Genomic DNA, 20368 nt, shown 5'->3' with positions numbered 1-20368 from the left:
TGTGTGCTGGCAACATTTGGATAAGGGGGTTGCGTGTGGTAGTGTGTGTGAGAGAGAGATTGAGTGGGAGGGGGGGGCAGGGCCCAGCTTTCATGTCCAGTAAAGTGGTGTAATTGTGACAGTTAGCCATTAGTTCTATGTGTGATCAATTACATGATGACAGACTGCGGCTTCAACTAAACATAATGCTCCAGGCTACAAAAATTCACCACTCCTTGTGTTGCACTCGATGCTGCTACGTTGAAAAAGCAGGAACATAACACTCACTGACAAATTAACAGGAAAAAGGATGTACAATTTCCATGTGCAAATCAGATATGGTAGGTTAATTTTAAAGGCAAAGAGATTAAATTAATGTTCAGGTTTTCTTTAATGCAAGCCAAATGCTGCTTTGCTTATTATATTTTATTTTCAATTAACATGATCTTATATATATATCTTCATGCTTTTCCCACTGAACCAAACAATATCATTGGGAGTCTAAAGCATTTAAAGTACCCATTTCACTCAAAAGCAGCCATTCCCTCCCTAGATGACCGTACAGTTCTAACAACAATTATTACTTGAAACACGCAATATCCCCCTAGAAAACTCCAGAGGGACATTTCATTGTAGCCTCTCAGTCATTGTTCCGCCCCGTATGCTGCCAACGTTAGTTCAAACATAACAATCGTTTATGGAATAAAACAAGGTCCAACTGCAACTTATATGTCATCTTACTTCTTACAGCAATCTGTCCTTTAGAGAATAGCTGTGCGTTGAGTTCACAATGAAACAACACAAAGACAAAAACACAAGCAACAGATTTTTCATTTGTGATCACAAAGGCAGGGTTATTTTCCCCTCTTATCATGCAGAGAACTAGTGCTGAGGCTGCTTCTCAGAGCTCATCAGCACGACAAAGACAACGGGGAGAATGCAGCCTTGTTCTACAAAGGTTAACCTCGGCGGGACCTTACAGCTTCAGACTTTTCATTTGATGACTCCACCAAACACTTGCCACGGAGGACCAAGGGCCTCTGGATTCCCTTGGATTTAACCTCTTATATCTGAGGTCACTCAACCTGCTATGCCTACTGACGGTACTTAAGCTTTGTTATTTGCAATAAGCTCCCACACAGAGATTTTTTCTAATGATTCTGATGTCTGCAGCATGTCTTGGGATCATTTTTGAATACTGACAAAAAATAACAGATTATTTTCCCTCAATCTAAAACAAGTCACTAAAGTATTCCTTTTGATACGTGGTTGTTGGGCACAAATGTAAAAAAAAAAAAAAAAGTGGTTTCATTTAATAAGGAGTTCACCTTAATTGAAAAAATGTTCAAAAATCTTAAGTATACTTTGGTTTATTACAGGAAAAATTATCTATGAATTGTAAAGTAGTGTTAGAACAAAATCTACTTCAAGTATGAGTTCTTCTCCATCACTACACTCAAGAGATGTGTGTGTCAGTCCTACAACTCGCCCAATCAGATTGCGGAGCTTGTCTAAGCTGTATATAGGGCCCCAACAATGACTCCCAGGGGTCCTACTCTAGGTTTTACTCCTTGAGTATGAAATGTTTGTGAACTGTAAAACATTCAAATAGGGAGGTTTCATTATCTATTCTCCCTGACTTAATCGCTTTGATTGTGACCCCATAAGATCATGCAGTTTTTAAGGCTAAGCCTCATTAATTTAATCTTAATCTTCATCTTAAATTTAATTAAATATGACTTTAATATGAAACTATAGTTAGTTTGTGATTTATTATTTGTTTGAATGTTGTTAAAACCACAGTACTTCTTGGACATGACCGTGACTCTTATAATGCTGTAGTAAAACTATCAGCTATGCAGTTTTCCTAAGCCTTAAGCATTTCTGCATTTAAAACAGCACACACACACAATCCACTGGGTTGGTTCTGCTACACACTATGCTACGACATCGATGCCAAGTCTAAGTTAAATATGGTCTCACCTGTTTTTAAAAAAAGAGGGGGGGGGGGCTACAATCCCAATTCCAACCGTAACAGATCTACATTGTCTTTCTAATCCTTTGAATACAAACAAACGTGTTAACAGTAATGGTACTCTCAGTCTATTCAGACACAGTTATAGAAGACAAGGGCTGTGCACATATTCAATCTTCATACAGCAGGGCACTTTAACCTACCTCTAAATTCAGAAAGCAAGTCCTAACCAGTCCTCATCCGTTATTTATGTACCTCTCTCACATCATTTAGGACGCGCTGCAGCCATGCCTATTCCTCAGCCTGCTTTGAAAGGCAACTGTGGACTTTTTGATCCATTTTCTGCTATCACATTCATACAGTTCGATGTTAAGGCGGTCTACAAAACAAACCCTTAGGCTGCCTGAAAACCGCCGAGCAGGTAGCCTACCGTGCTGCACCGTCCACGAAGCCCCGTTAATCTCTCTGTCCGCGCAGTAAGGTGCGGGTAAATGGGCAGTTTTTAAAAAGGAAAGACAGCATCAACAAACGGTACAAAATGCAACAACAAAAATAAACAAACGTAGTAAACTGACCGCGGCTTCTTACATTAGTTCCCCGTATGAGCTCCGCTACTGCATGATGCTTGTGTGCAGCTGTTTTTTCTGCAACACTGACAAAAATCCCATTAAAATGAGCCTTACCATGCTGAAGACACATCCAATGTAGCAGGCCGGTCCCGTTGACAATTCACAAATATAGTCTGAGATGCCCCCAAAAAGCCCTTATGCTTCTACTTCTTCTCCTTCTCGGTCTTCTTCCCTCCCTTTCGTTTTGATAGTACCCGGAGCAGGCGAGTGTATTTCCACTGTGCACAACACGGTACGGCAGAGGAAAAATCCTCCTCCTCCTTCTGCTGTTCCAAGGTGCTGCTGCTGCTGCTGCTGCTTACAGCGCTCTCAGAGAGCCACACATGGGTGAGGGAAGAAGCCGTCCATTAGCACGCACACCTAATTGAACGCCGTGAAAATCCTTCGGGAGAAATATTTGAAATAGTCCCCGGACGCCACAGTGGGAGATAAGGTGACACGCCAGCCGCTGTGCTGGAGAATGACAGGCTCCGTGGTCCCTCACGATTTACAATTACGAGTTCAGAGCAGGAATGAGTGTGCGACTGTGCGTGGTCGCCCCCTTCGGTACTGAGCTATAGTCTCTTCAGATATCTGCCCGTTTCGGTTTTTCCTCTCCTTCTTTGTCATCTGAAACAAATAGCTATCAAAATCATCTCAAAGTGATTACAAATTTGTCAATTCATGATTAAAAAAAACCTTATCATACAAAGTCATAGTTTGGATGGCTAGGTCAAAACACTATATATTATAACAACATTTTATGACATTTTTTCAAAAGAAACTAATGTAATCACTTAAATTCCGAAAATAATATGTTTTAGAATGACAAAATGTTCATATTTATTTAATTATACCTCAAAGGAGTGCATTCATATTTAAATGTAAGAGAATATATGCATATCTGATTTGCTTCAAGTGTAACTTGTTTATGAATTATAGAAAAACATGTAGGCACAGCAATATCTGCCTTTTTCTATTAATCTATTTTCTGTAAGTTTTTTAGTCAAATAGTCTACAAGAAAAGATCAACTTTCTATTGATTTAGTTGTCTGAAAAGAAAACTAAAATGCACCCGTAAACAACTAAACAGTTTAGCATTTGACAATATGCCCAAGTGTTTTCCTTAACCTCTGCTGTAACATCTGACACTAAAGTTTGTTAGGTTATCGAGGAAAAAGACCATCTGTCTTGTTCCATCTGACAACGCTTTTGTCTGACAAGTCTATACTAAATCCATTGCCATATACTTATCTCCAATTCCTAGTTTCTTCTTGAGGGTCAAAAAGACTGGTCAAGAGTTCCTGGCCCTGGAAGTGTGTTTGGTCACCAAGAGAACAAGAGAGGGGCCATGTGTGGCTTTTAATTCATTGCATTGTCTGCCAAAAGCTAATCTTGGCCCGACTCAGAGTCTTAATGCTCACGGGCTGTGAATGGACTAGTGAAAAGTTAAATATGCTTTCAAATGTAAAACTGAAGTCTGGTCTGGTATTGTGGTCGTGTCATTGTGGGAATGTGAGATTTGCCGTTGACCCAGGCAACAGGAGGAAGGGGCCCAGTTGCAGTTTGAGAAGCTGCATTCAGGCTCACACTTGCAGGTGGAAGGCTATTATTCACAGTTTATGAACACATTTTCATGTGGCCAAATGTGCAAAAAATAAATTGATGCAGGTTAAGTTTTGAAAACCAGTTGGCAGAGACTAAAAAAAGAGCTAAAAGGGATCAAATATTGAACATCAATGTTCCCCTTGGCCAAACAAAAGATGCTAAATGTTTGATACCGTTGCTTTTTCTTGCTAGATAATTAAATAAGCAACTGTTTACTGACTTTTTTGCTATACGAACTTAAAAGGTGATGGTATTACAAAGCTGTGTGATCTAATTGTTCTTGCTACTCCCAGATGGCCGAAAGAAACCTGGCAAAAAGTAATGCTAAATGAATGCTCTCTGTTGTTGAACCTGGGCACTGCAAGAGCAAAGAGTAATAAAAAAGGCCAAAAAATTGAATATTTATAAAAAAATAAAAACAATCCTTTGAATGTACAGCGATAACAGTTACAACGTTGGCAAAACTGCATCCAAGAAGATTGTTCTTTCAACAGCAGAAATAACAGGTACTTGGAGAGTACCGACCTCTGCCAACACTCAACATTAATCCTATCACTTAATTTTTGATTGATTTCTCAACTATCTCGTTAGGCTCTTGAATTAAGTCTGTATCTCCATTAGTTTCAATATTTAAGTAGTTATGGCGACAAAATATACTGTTCTGTCTATTTTAAGTCCTATACCTAGACCTGAAGATATCCTGCTTGCTGGCATAACTACAGTAAATACAGACGTGAAAAGACTAAGATGAATGAGATATGTGTTATATGCTAGGAATATGGAATTGGACCTCTTTGAAATACGTGTCAAATCGATCCAAAAGACAAAACACAGAGCTTTGAATGTACAAATGTAGCCGTATCTCTGTATACAGAGCTGTACAGATGTTCTCATCAAAACTCCAGATGGAGATACAGTACCTGTTCATCAAAACGACCACTGTGTAATCTGATTTTGCATGGTTGTCTGCTTTCATAATCACTGGGATAATAACAACCTGCTGTACATTATATATGGACGGACACATCATGCACAAACATATTTAAACTGTGTTACTGAAGATCTATATAAGATAGTGGACTTCAATGATATTCAAACCGATCTGAATTATTTGAGTTGATGTGTTATTATGAATTATTAACTAATGCTATCTATCAATATCAAAGTTGTTTGTAAAAAGCATATTGGAGATTTCAATCTGCTTGGAATGAACTTACTCAGTGGCTATGAACTGGTGAAATTTCAGTTTGCAGCACTGTGTTCTGGCAATAGTCAAAGAAAAAAATGTGTTTGCTTTTGAATCAAGGCTAGTGCTGGGACTCAAATTATATGCCCCATAAAACTCTTAATTAGGGAATGCTTGGCTATGCTATACCCCAAATCCCTGTCTTCTTTTTTCATTTTCTTTTCACTCTACTATTTTTTGTTAATTATTTCCTCATTTCAAATCACAAGCTTACTGTATGTGGGGTTCTCTGTCCTTGATTTTCGTGATGCTGTAAAGCATGGGAAATATTTAGGATCTTATCTGCTACAGCAGTACTTATTTTGGAAGATGAGGAATATATACAGGCCCGGAAAAAAATTAAGAGACCACTGCAGCATTATCAGTTTCTCTTGTTTTACCATTTATAGTTATGTCTTTGAGTTAAATGATTATGTATTTGCTGAATTGTATTCTATAAACTACTGACAACATTTCTCTGTGTTTGAATTCAACAGAAAATGGAATGGCTGCCATTAATGTAGAGATAAAGATTTAAGAAAAATTTGGAGTGGTCTCTTAATTCTTTCCGGAGCTTTATATACACAGTATATATTATGTACTTTTGTATTACATAGCTAACAGAAGACTGAAAACTTCTTAAATATTTACATCTTACTACCATCCATTCAGCCAATAATAAACATGTATGATTAATAAATGACAGCCTCTTTATGATAAGTCAGATTCAGTGCATCAGTGTCAAAACAGTGACGGCTGCTTTCTGTCTGTGAGCAAGAATGCAAATAAAAGTATACGGTTGACAACTGCCACAATATGTCAGTTTGAGCAGAACTGACCTTAATGGTTGTAAGAAAAGAAAATAAGAGCAAAGGTTAAGATGACACTGAAATGAAAAAGAGGCCAACTACTGCACATAAAATCACATTTTAAAGACGCTCCATGTAATAAGTGTTGTTATATCAAAGGGATTTATATCAGATATAAAACCAAAATTGTTCTGATTATTTATATTTTGTTCAGTTCCTTCAAGAATGAGTGAAAACAACATGTAAGATAAAGAGAGAAGAAAATCATCAGTGTGTGACCACCTAGGATGTATAAATAATAAGAACTATACTTGTATAATGTTTTGGCATTCAGCATTATCAATACAAACTGACTGACTTAATATTTTATTCAAAAGCTAAAAAACGGTTTCTGTGGCAAGTAAATGTTAATGAAGTTGGCTTGGCGAGGCTATACAAAGTTTTAGCAATTATGCTGTGATCGGAAGTACCAACACGTAATACGACAATGTGGAAGTTTGCTAGAGCAAGCAAAGCATACAGTGAATACTTACCTGAGGCAAAAGTAAGTGATGTATCGCTCATTGCAGTACATAATCTTGGTAACAACACCCTGGTTTACTCTAAATCACCTTTCCAGCTCATTAGTCTTAATGCGGGAGAGCATTTGGACTTAAAATGTGTGGTAGACTACTATTAGAGAAACTCTCAGCTATGATAAACTGCCCATTATTCTTTAGCCCTATTCTTAAATTGGCTACTTAAGAGCCTCTTGGCCTGAGCAGACTTTGTTAATTCAGCCCTTGTTTAGGGCTTGCATTTCATTTGGCCCTACCACCTTGGTGATGGCCAATTGCAGTGCTGCTCAAGAAAAACTTTAAAAAACCCTCTGTTTTTTTTTTTATATTCTCTCAAGATCATTGTGTTGACAGCAAGTGAAATACCAATTTTAATTCCAACTGCTTGTTTGTTTGCTGTCTATATATGCCTACCAGTTTGAGGATTTTTCTCACCAAATTGCCAAGCCTTCCCCAGCTTCCATTATAACTTTCTTGCATGGCAAACTTTCCCTGCAGTTCTTGGGCTTGTCAGTTCAAGCTATTCCCCTCGAACCGTAATAGGATCAGGGCTCCGAGCTGCTTCCACATGATTGATGAAAGATTAAAAGGATTGTTGAGATTGAAGGCACATTTAGCTCCCTGCTGAGGTCCAATTTCTTGTCCTTGTGCTGGCAGTAGGGCTGCCACCATGCAGATGAGAAGATCACTGCGGTGAATGACAATTATTTGAAACGGTTGTGAGAAAGTCTGAGAGACATGCCAACAGGGACAAGAAGGCAATCATTTGTGATCAGACTATTCTGTTTCTTCAGGAGAACTTGTGGTAGTAATGCTTGTAGCTTTAAGATAAGAACATGAGACTTTGAAAAGGAAAAGAAGTGAAAAACAAGCAAAAAAAGACTTGATTGAACCTAAGTGTGTGGTGGAACCATGTTTGGTGATTGTTACAAAGGTAGTCGAATGTACTGTCTGTGCTTAATATAATGTAAATTCCTAAGACTTAACTGTCCATCTTCAAATTCCTGTATTGGTCTTGGTAATATTTGTTTTTAAAGTGTAATAACGTAGCATATTATACCATATGGTAAAGCTAAGTTTAGTCAGATAATTAAGTATTGCTTTGTCGAAATACATTTAATAAAATAGTAATGCTATGACATTTGTTCTACTGCACTACTCGTCTAAAGCGGCATCGTCCTATTTCAGTCACAGGCCAACAGTGGACAGGCAGATTGTTTTTGGTTGCTTTGATTAAAAACAACATGTATATTGCATCTCATGACAATTATGTACATGCCCACAACATGGCCACATCATGGCTAAACTATTTCACTGTACCTACACCCTACAAGTGTACAAATACATGATGGAAATCTGAAACGAATATACAGAAAAATATAGGTTTAAACAGAAACTAAAAACAATGACACCAAATATATACACCTCTGTTCTCCTATAAGGGATCTATGGCAAGTTGAACGTGTAGGAATCCTGTAAGGTCATATAGCTAAATAACGAATCAGCAGAATGAAATGAGCTGGTAACTTCATTTTTTTCATAGAGTAGGATGTTCCCAGTTCATGCATGATATTATGTGGGGTGTAACATAGCTTAAGCTCACTGAAGTGTCATCAAGTCATTACCTTTGGACAGATTAAATTGAGCACTTTATTAAAACTTTTTTTAACTTTATAACGCTTCAACATATTGCACCTTGTGTGTCATTGTGTGCACATTGTGCTGCGCATGATGACTAACAGCAACTTATTCAACTGAAACAGGAACACTGGGTGAGTTCTGCCCTTGAAATTCTGTCATCCCTCTGACCTGAGCCATTTCTCTGTGGAGGCATATGATTAGTGGCGGCCAACAGCGATGACAACAGCATGTCCGTCAGAATGAAGTTGCAGCTCAGCGCCCTGCCCGTGTTGTCTTAATATGAGCTGAAGTGCGGTGTCAGGGTCAAAGGTCAATTCCCTTATTCAGCAGTACATTAAGTGAGCAGACTCATCACAACTGACATTAATATGTGGTCCTAAGCCGAAAATATCCATAGCATGTCACCACGGACACCTTTAGAATCAAGCTGTTTGAAACATACAGCAGCTTAAACACTAATGCATGGAAATTGTTGGACGCTATTCAGATGAGCTGAATAGTCAAACAGGCTTATTTTGCAATAAGTTACACACACACTTATACAGGGTCTGACACTCAGTATTACGCTGGGGTGGAAATAGTTCTCAGGTCTTTTACTTTTATGGAGTCCACACCGATCAAGCGACGCCTGAGCCAGCAGCTAGCAGCTAACAAGGCCAACAGAACTAACAGTGCTAAGACGGGGAACCGGGCAGTGGTGGGTGTGTTTTCCCTGACAAAGGCATTGTCAGTGTTAATTGACGAGGGTGCCTGTAGTAAACTACCCACACAGAGGCTACTAACCCGGTTACCAAAACAAAGCCCAGAGAAGCTCTGATTACAACAAAGAGTGACTGACTTTATCATCTGCTCAGGCCACCATTACTCCACTATGTCTTTACATAGAAAAATATTTGTTGCCTCTATACTTGTGCTCTGAATGCCATATATAAAAAGTAGAATGTCAGGGTTGGGGAAACAGGACCCAAGTGCAGTAACAAAGTGAGGCAGGTAGGGGTCCAAACAAAAGGCGAGTTTTATTCAAAAAGCTGTTAACAAAAACACTAAGCAAGGGGAACACAGGACATGAAAAACACTTAGCTGGAGAGAAGGACGGACAGGAACAGGCAGGTGACATGGACTAGATCAGGTGAGAAATGACGACGACCGAACAAGAGACAAAAGGGAAACAGGGGTAAAATGCACATGGGTAATCACAAGACAAGACACAGGGAAGGGGGAGGAGAAATACAGGGGCAACAGGTGAACACAATGACACAATCAGGCACAAGAGGGAAACTCAGAGAGGAAGTGAAACTAAACATGACACAATAAGGGAAAACATTTCAAAATAAAGCACAAAACAAGGACATGACAGAACCCCCGTCTCAAGGGGCGGATTCCAGACGTCCCAACAAAGTCCAAAAAAGTCCATCAGGGTGGGTGGAGGGGGTCTGGAGGAGGGACGTGTGACCAAGGCCAAAAGGGTGGGTGGAGGGGGTTTGGAAGAGAGATTCGGGCGGACGACCCAGGGGCAAGGCAGAGGACGAGGCTGAACATGGACAGGGCCTGTGGCGGGGGAAACCCAAAGGGGGGTTCGGAGACATGGGTAGACCAGGGGAAAGGGAAACTCCCGGGGCCTAACAGGGGCCCGTAGCCCCATTTTTTCCACCGGTGGCCCCGGCCCCCTGGGTCCGGGGCGGCATTGCATTTGGTCCGTGACAAGACCTATGTTAAACAGTTCACCCATTGTTTTTTTTTTAATAAAAATTCGCTTTGAATTTCAAACACTTTTTTCCAGAAAAAAAACCTTTACATATCGTGAAAAATATTTTTTTAAAAAATATAAAGGAAATTAAAGGGCTGAAGAAAAGTAGCCTTGCCCTACCCCAGCTATGGTACCTGTGATTCGCTAATGGTAAAGTTGCGCCCGCAACCTCATTTATTTTTTCATTCGTACAGCCCTTGCGAGAAAATTTAACACACATTTATAAAGTTTTAAGGCCAACCGAGAGATTTAAAAAGGGTTTAGTACAGCAAACTTTTGGGTTACATTTTTAAACTACCCTAGCTATATACAAACCACCAATGGATCTTTTTGGGGGGGGGGTAGTGGGGAAAAGTGCCAGGGGGGACGGGCCCATACAAGGGTCAGGCTCCCACGAAAAAGGGGGAAAAAGGGCCGCCACGATAGGGAAAGGGAAACAGTTCCCCAAAGGGCTTAAAATTTTGGGCAAAAAAAACAAAAGAAAATAAATAGGAAAAATTTTAAATAGGGAAATTAAAACTGTGACACAGACAAGCAGGAGAGGAGGTACCCCCCTGTTTTTTCGTATGTTAACAATTCTCTGTAAGAAGCTTGAACCCCGTCAAAAACTTACGCGGCATAGGGGAGACGCAATCACCCCAAATTAAAAGGCCCAAAACCCCTTGGGGGACATGCAACAAAAGTTTGCTGTTTTTAAAAGGGACAAGAAAGGTTTCCCATGGGGGGGGGAGGGGCAAAAATAAAGAAAACGCACAAAAGCTGGGGGTGGGGGGGGCCCCCGGCCCCCAGGGGTTGCAAAAATTTTGAACCCCCTACCAAAGGCCGGCCAAAATTTTCCCCCGCCCCCCTGAATGTGCAGGATTTGGGTGCAAGTTGCCAAAAAATTTAAAAAACCCCCTTTTCCTTTGTCCAGCCCAACCCCCTAAAAACCCGTTGGGGGAAAGGAAAAATGTGTCAAAGCCCCCTGATGGCAAAACTTCAGCCAGTTCTGTTTTCCCTTCACATAAAAGGGGGAGAAAACAGATGTTACTAATGATGCCCCAACTGTTAAAAATTGGGGTGCGAAAACGGGGAAACATGGCCCTTTCGAATTTCTTTTTTAAAAAACCCCACTGCCCGGGGCCCCGAACCCGGGTAAAAATATTTAAAGCACTGGATTTTTTTTTCCCACGGACAAAATACTTTTGCCGGGGTCGTTCCCTTTCCCGCGAGGGGGGGGCCCGAGCCATGAGGGCGGGCAAGATTTGGACGTTTCGCATGAAAGGGAGGGGGGGGCCCCGGGGGTAATTTAAAACCACTGCCTAAATTTTTTTATAGAGGGGCTCCGCCCCCAAACCCTTCTTTTTTGTTGAGCCCCTGGTGTGTTGAGGGCGTTGCCCCGAGGGTCAATTTCATAAAACAAAGGGCCAAATTAATCACCCCTTTGTTTTAATCCCAATCCCCGGGCCTTGGGAATTGCCCCAGCTCCTCCTTTATCATTCCAAAAGGTTTTGCGGGGGCCCCCGGGTCTCGCGCGCTTTTCCCCAAAAGCCCGTGTGTTTAAAACCCACTTTCAACTATCTACGAGTTTTTGTGCGAAAAGGGCCTTCTGACTGGCTTCCAATTTAAACGTATTTACGGGTTAACTAAGGGGGCTTCCCCCCCCGTTTTTTGGGCGAGCTGAACAAAAAACCCCGGCTCCCAGGGAAAGGGAAGTTGAAAAGGGAAAAAGGCAGCCCTCGAGAAGCTCGACCCCATTTGTAAAAAAAATGTCAAAGTGGACAAAACGAGGGGGGAACCCAATAATTTTGGGCAAATGTTTCCTTCAGTTGGGAACCCTGACCCCTGAAAAACCCCCGCCCCATTTTGGAGCATTGGGAACTTTTCGCCCCAAATTTCGCAAAGTAATTTCACTGATTCAAAGATACGCCGGGGAAAAGGGGGGGGGGGGGGGGGGGGGGAAGGGGGATCCGCTCCCTTTCGGGTGACATGAAACAGTGGGGTCAAGTCTGACGGCTGGGGAAAAAGAGGATAAGCAAATTGAGATGCCCCAAAAACTCGGCGGGAGGCATATGTTAAACAAAACACCCCCTTGTTAAATTCGGGGATAATTGGGCCAGACAAAAATTTCCCCAGCTTGTTTGAAAAGAAATGAGGGTTTTTTTGCCCTTTTCCCAAAAACATCCTGGGTTAGAGGGGTTTTTCTACACTGGCGAACTTAAAGGAAATAAGTACAGGGCTAGGCTTTGATCCAGAAAATGACATGAACTGTCTCTTTTTCAAAAACCAAATTTCCCCAAACAAAAAATAAAAATGCTGTGTGGACTCTCACCACGCCCAGATATCACTACTGAAAGGTAGGCCCTAATCTCCCATGTTTTCACTGTTACGACCCTGGGCGGTTTAGGCCCCGCCCTGTGTTAATGGGTAAGCCTGTTCTTCTCTCCCTGCTTTCTCATTCTCTCTCTGCCCTTTTCCCTCAATCTCTCTGTCTCTACAGCCGGTGATAGGTGACAGGTCTGTCCTGGCTGGGTATAAAAGCCCTGACCAAGCCAGCAGTTGATGGCTGCCTTGGTCTTCATTTGTTGGATTTTGGTTCTCCGGTGTTGTTGGATTTTTGTTCTCCGTTGTTGTTTTGGTCACACACCTAGACTGACTTTGCATGACATTTTTAGTTACTTTTCCCAATACTGAATTGCACAACACTTTATTATTCTTTATTCTTTCTTTTAAATAATCTTTAATTTAATTTAATTTAATAAATCTACTTTTATTATTATAAAATCTGCGTGGCCTCTCTTTCATGTTTCATGCATTGAGCTATGCATGTAACACCAAATACACACGCGCACGCGCAGGCACATCAGTGGGCCGCGGATTGCTTTCTAGTCCGAATGGTGGTCCCTGGGACAAAACCAGTTGAAAACCCCTGGCGTAGACCACTGCGAGGGAACTCCGGGGGCCTGAGACAGGGGCGGAGACAGGGGCGTAGACCACTGCGAGGGACTCCGGAGACCGGAGACAGAGGCGTAGACCACGGCGAGGGAATTCTAGAGGCTGGAGACATGGGCGTAAATCAAGGCAAGGGAACTCCGGGGGCCTGAGACAGGGGCGGAGACCACGGCGAGAGAATTCCAGAGGCCGGAGATATGGGCGTAGATCACGGCGAGGGAACTCGTCGACATGGGCGGAGGCGAACAGGGTGACGGCGGTACCCCCATTGGAACAGGTGACAGCGGGTTGGCGGGACCCCCATCGGAACAGGTGACGACAGGACCCCCAACAGAGCAGGAGCAGGTGTTTGCGGGACCCCCAACGGAACAGGAGCAGGTATTGGCAAGACCCCCATCAGAACAGGTGATGGTGGGACCCCCCAACGGAACAAGAGCAGTTATTGGCGAGACCCCCATCGGAATAGGTGTCGGTGGGACCCCCCGACTGGACAGGCGAGACTGAAGTCGACTGGACAGGCGAGGCTGGAGTCGACTGGACAGGCGACTGGACAGGCGAGGCTGGAGTCGAGGCTGGAGTCGACAGGACAGGCGAGGCCGGAGTCGACATGACAGGCGAGGCTGGAGTCGAGGCTGGAGTCGACAGGACAGGCGAGGCCGGAGTCGACAGGACAGGTGACAGGGCCACCGACAGGGCAGGCAGGACTGGAGTCGGCTGGGGCGCCGTCAGGACAGGAGTGGCTGGAGTAGGCCTGACCGCAGCTGGAAGCATGGCGGCCAGGGCTGGGCCTGGAAACATGGCAGCTATGGCCGGAACTGCAGTCGGGAATGCGGCTGCTAGGGCCAAAACTTGAGCCGGAGGCTTGGCTGCAGGAGGCTTGGCTGCAGGAGGCTTGGCTGGTGCTTGAGCCGGAAGCGTCACTGCTGTGACACGAGGTTTAAGGACAGGGTGCAGGCTTTGTGGGGAAGTGACAAATGTCCTTAACTATTCCGGCAGTGAGTTCTCGAACCATGGCTTATCTGCCAATTCCCGGCATGCATGAAGAAGAGCTGCATCTTGAGCCTCTTTAGAACCTGTTCTCCTCCACTCTCCATAAATACATAAAATGTTGTTGGAAACCTCCACAGGAGCATCCTCAAAAAGTTAAAACGAAACGCTGACAGGAAGTGAAGCTAAACATGAAACAAGAGGGGAAAACATTTCAAAATAAAGCACAAAACAAGGACATGACATAGAAGGCTAATACAAGACTGTAGAAAGTTCTTCAATCCAAATGTTACCTTAGTTGAAATACAAAAGTAGAAGCATTGAGATGTACTTTCACTATAAAAAGTAAACTGCTCATACTGCAAAATGGCCCATTGTAAAGTAATATAATCACATTAATGTTGCAGCTGGTAAAGGAGACAATGTTTTTGTTTTACTTTACTGCTGTGGAGCTTCCACACTTTACCAAGGGATGCAACTATTATAATACACAATCAATTATTTGTTGATTTGAGTTTGCATTATTAATCTGAATCGCTTCGCAAATACAAACAAATATTATTTGAAAAGTATTACATGGGATTTTCTGATAGAGAAACACCAATTTTTATTTTGCCACAGCTGATATTAAATTACCCTTTCTTTGTGCAGATTTAAGTGACTGGACATCAGTCATATGATCAAAGAGCCCTTAGCATAGGTCTGCTATTGATTAGGAGCAGACTAAATCTGATCATTACTTTACAAACATCATCATTTATAAGAGATACATTAATATATTTTTTTCTTATCCAATTCCCTGCAACTGTAAAAAAAAAAAAAGACAATACCCTTGTTGAGTCATCTGCAATTGATCAAGACAATTAAACCAGAAGATCTCCATGCAGAGTGCTGCCTCATACCTCAGAGGTAGAGAAAAAGCCCTTGATCCGTTCATGGTGTATGATCTGAATATGAATGTAATCAGGAGTTTTTGCTTGGATCCCACTCTAAGGACCACTCAAAGCTATCAGCTATTATCAGGCAGCGAGCAGCGTCTGTGGTCTGACCTCATCCTCTGCACTGTCCCTCACAAAATGACTGAGTTATGACTGGCATACAGGGGAGCTGAGGCGCTCGCTTTTAAATGAGTGTGGTACGTAACAGAGTCTTTATGCATGTCACGAACCGCCCATCATTACTTTTACAGGGGTTGATTTGAGTCACAGCCTAACACATGGATTGGGATGCCTTCGTCCGAGGACCCAGTATGTTTTATAAGATCAGATGTATTCGAAAAAATACAGTACTGAAGAGAGTGTTCAATGTATTAGGGACATGACTTACACTACATTTTATTCTAATGATGTTGAATTAAGAATTGTCTAGGTTATTGTGACATATTTCATCATGAACTACATAGATTTATCAGAACCCAAACTTAAAATACCTATGCAATGCTTTGGAGTACTCAGTGTTAATTGTTGAATCACTATCTTCCTTTTTTACAGTCTCCTTACATTTGAGTAACATAAACACAACAGCAATTCATCCAGCTTTGACCGTTATCACCTAAACTACAGTCACCAATTGCAAACTCCAGTTGGTGATCATCTGAATTAAAGAGAATGTGCAAGAATAAAATCATGTAGCAATATGTTTGAAATGTAACTGAGGTCCTAGGGGCTTTCATCTGAATTCAATGACCGTTTCTTTTTAATTTAACTCAACAAAAAAAAACAACACAGCAGCATTTCAACAACAATATATGTACCGCACAACCAGTATCCGTCATCTAATGTCAAAATCAGCCTCTTTGCACTAAAGGACAATAAAGACACACCATCTCACATTAATGATCCCAGCTTGCTCTGGATGAAGCAATCACTTGATCATCATCATTAATTATGAGGCAGTTTTGTTATTAAAATATATATTTTGATTAAATGTCACTTCCTGTTCTCAAATCCTGCTGGCAAACCTTCATTTAGACATCCACTCCATATTCGCCTAGATCTGACTCAGAGATGGGCTGCTTAGTTTACCGCAATCCTACAGTATTTGGTGGCTTGGGCTGGGAAAACATACATATGTTTACATTTATTTTTTTACTTAAATAGCTTAAATCTTGTAAGACCATCTATGCATTACAGAGAAAACAACCCCTGATAATCACCTGAGTTTGGCAGCTTTAGCCAGTCCCAATAGCAAACGGGGTATTTTTTTTGGTGATGACAACAATTATTATTATTAAATACATGAGAAACTTAATTTAAATATTGTTTAGTCATGCATTTTCCATGGAAGCCCTTTTAAGTGCAGGTATGTTGCAGGAAGCATAAGCACTTCTGATTATCTCTTTAGGAGTAGAAACTGATTCATTCCGAGCAATGTCATTTTCAAATAGTGCCTTTGAGGATACCCTGAAAACAAGAGATGTCTATTGTCCTTGCCACACTTTAATGAGCTAGCTTTTCCATATTTTGGGCAATTAATTTAGCACTGGCCCAGATTTTAACATCAATATTGATATCACAGTATGAGCATTAGGCAGTATGAGGAAGGGAAATTGAGCTTGCCCCCATGCTCTCATTGTCAGCATTCAATGGAGTAATTTGACTTTTTTATAACTGGTTTGACTAGGAGACTCTGCGGCACTAAAGACATAGTGTCTCCCAAATTGTTTGACGTTGAATCCCTTAATACACATGCCTAAGCCTAAGGTGTATAACACTCCCACCAGCAGACATAAATAGATTTAAATATAATTTTCTTAACCTGATGAGCAGCCATCTCACTCGTAATGTCTTGCGACTTTTGAACTGTATGGGGTCACTGCAAATTGTCGTTCCTGTCAGTAATTACTTAAATTACAGCTTGTAAAAACCCATAATGGAGCTCTGTCCTAATTGATGATTTCAGAGTGAAATTGTCTGATTCAAATAAGCAGTTTGACATATATGAAGATGATGTTAGGGTTCTAATTAAATTCACACTGTACATTTTACATTTATATTGTATTTCTCATACCATTCCTTACACACTTAATATATATAATATCCTGCTTTATATTTTGTGAATTTTTTTTCTGTCTATCTATCTATCTATCCATCTATCTATCTATCTATCTATCTATCTATCTATCTATCTATCTATCTATCTATCTATCTATCTATCTATCTATCTATCTATCTATCTATCTATCTATCTATCTATCTATCTATCTATCTATCTATCTAATTATATTGATGAAAAATTGGAAAAGAAGAACATTTGATTCTATGTATGTATGAAATCTTTACTAATAACATTATCACCACTAGCTATTATATATCTAGTCAAGGACAAGTGTTTGGTTTATTGCAACACTGGTTTCAATATAGCTCTAAATTGTTTTCTCCCCTTCCTGTAAATATTTCATTTGTAACTCAAGGAAAGCAGTCAATAAATCATCGACAAAGACATCCATAAATACTATAGTTTAACCTTTAATTATCCAGGGTAAGGACTTTCCATGCAGAAGCTTATTCCAGCATATAATAAGTGATCTATATTATGGACAGCATGCACAGATATTGCTTAAATATCCATTGCTCAGCTGTTCTTACTATTACAACCTAGCAAGATACAGTTCTGTAATACAGTTCAGTGGAATAAATAATGCTTAATCAGCAGACAGATAGATTCGATATTGTAATTTTTGTTACATGGAAATCATTTGGATCAATGATTACATGCTTTTCACTCGAAGCCTGCAGTTTCCAAATATGCTTTTTAAGGTTTTTAATTAATCTTTAACATTTTACTTTTAAAGCAAGGGCTGCGTAATAATAAACACTCTCAGGTTTTGCTTTAAGATTGTAATAAAAAGTTCATTTTTTTTATCAGTTTTTGTTTAAATCCTTGTACAATTAAAATGTCCTTGTTTTGACAACAATCCAGAGATTGGCAGAATACTATTTTTATCCGCTAAGAACAGCGTCTGCAGATATATGGGTTTTGCACCGACGCAGAAGTGCCCTATCCCTTTCATTATTGACCACTGAAGACTGTGTTTCCGCCCACTCGGTTATTGCCTCCAGTAAAGATCGTGTGAGATGACCCGACATGTCATGGGATCCCATCCAGAGCAGCACCTGTGAGTTTCCTCAGAGAGTGCCATGCCTGATAAATGAGTCTATGGTGACGAGCAGCTGATGGAGTGGCTAGCAAAGGTCATGATGCTTGGGGAAGCTCCACTCTGCTCCCTCATTTCAATTTTGGACAAACACCACCTTTTGCAAATGCTTGATAACCTCTGCCAAAGGTCAGCCAGGTGGAACCAATATCCATCATGTGGTTTTACTTTGTTTTTCTTGGAGCTGGGTTACACATGCAATTTATTGGTATACTGTAAGCAACATTGGTTCAAAAAAGAAGGAAAGGCATATCAATTGGTGCACTGTGTTTCTGCCAAATTAGGTTGCATGCTGCTTGCACTTAGGTGTAGCAACTGAGTAACAAGGCCCCACAGGGTGTTAGTAGCAATAGCTTGTGGAAGCATGCAGAGCTTTGTGTATTTTTGTTCAATATGTGTAATTTCCTTATTTTTTTCTTTCATGGACCCATCAAGTTTTATCACCACTTCACAGGCAGGCTTTAAGCATTATTTATGATTGCGTTTTAGAGATCATAAAACATTTTTTTTTAAGAAACAGACAGCACTTTAGCACTAATGAGGCTTTTTTTTTAATAGGGAAGATTTGTTTTTTATTTTCAATCATATGCACAACTATGTTTTGTCAGCTTTATGCCTTTGCCGTGATATATCTGCATATTATTTCCTACAGTACCTGTATATTATATACATTTTTCTATCTCTGTACAGCCTACAGTGTATCTGAGCATGAGTATAAGTATGCATGAGAGAGCCGGGCAGAGAAAGACAGAGATACTGGAAATGGTTGGTGAAAAAGAGAGGAAAAGTGCAATTTGTATGGCAGTCCAGACACCTTGCAGCACATATGGATAGAGGGGACAATTGACCCGAACGCTGTATGCACTCACCCATACTCACAACTGAAGATGGCCTTGATAAAATGTCATCTTTCAAATGGTCATGTGGCAAGTTATGTCCGCCTAGACCCATAGTCTGCCCCCCCAGCCTGGCTCCATGGACAGCGAAGGCATGTGTGAACACTTTGAAAATATTGCCCTTTGCCATCACCTCAGTTAAAATTTGCATCCCATTCAACAACTGCAAAATGTCAGTGGTCAATCAATTCAAATAATGTTGAGTGCAGAATATAAAGCACAGAATATCCACAGAGTTGATAGGAAATGTAATGAAATGACCCCTTGTGCCTATGAAAACTAATTTGTTTCAGTGAGTCAGTTTTAAGAAGGGAAAATGTGAGGGGCAATTCATCCATGGAAATGAAACACATCCCTGGGGTAAGCTATCTAAATATGCAGGGAAAATAGTTTTTTTTTTATCTGTTCTTTCAGTGTTTTCTTGCGTAGCAAATGGAACAACATTTAGTTAAGGAAGGCTGTTCTATGTCAGTTTGTTTGCATTCAAAAATAAATCCGACTTGGGGCAGTTGAACATTAATCACAGGATTCACAAAATCACCATAAGCTATACATGATAGCAGTACATAGCTGTTGAACAAAGCCATTTGACAACGCCCTATTGAATTATGCCCAAGTTCAGATCCTCAGGTCATTAGGGAGCCCCGCGTGTGGCTGGCTTTGCATCCCAAAGCCAGCTGGGTATGATTGTTTGGCTCAGTTCTTTACTTCATTAATGCACATGAACTGCTCCCAGGCACCCTCGTCAATGCTAATGAGCATATTAGTTTGCTCTGAGGCCAGCCACTGTCTTTTGATCAAGTTAATATTAATCGAAGATGCAGGGAACAAAGCACCAAAAGCAGGGGAGAGGAAGCAGTTGTATCTGTAGCCTCTTGAAGTCAAAGGGTGAGGGACCTTCATATCTGCCTAACTGGACCAGGTGATTAAAAAAAGACAGCTCCAGTCATTTTCTTTATTCATCAAAGAAACAACAAGTAATTTTCCCATAAGCAAATTAAACAAAAAAAGCTTTTTCTATCTGCCCTTTGGAGAAAGGAAGCACTCTGCTCTCTGTCTAATTGTGTCACAGTTCATTAGCATGTAAAGCTAATTCAAACTGAGCTTTTGCAGTCATATCCCAATACATGACCTCACTACCTCAGGTTTGTTGAACTTGTGCCTTAAAGTGATACGCTCCCTGAAATGTCCCTTTGAAGAATCAAACACTTACCAACTGTGTTCCAAAGGAGGGGGGCTCCATCACCAT

The sequence above is a fragment of the Eleginops maclovinus genome, chromosome 18 (genome assembly GCF_036324505.1).
Source record: "Eleginops maclovinus isolate JMC-PN-2008 ecotype Puerto Natales chromosome 18, JC_Emac_rtc_rv5, whole genome shotgun sequence".
In the NCBI taxonomy this organism is placed as follows: domain Eukaryota; kingdom Metazoa; phylum Chordata; class Actinopteri; order Perciformes; family Eleginopidae; genus Eleginops; species Eleginops maclovinus.
This window is presented reverse-complemented; position numbering follows the sequence as displayed.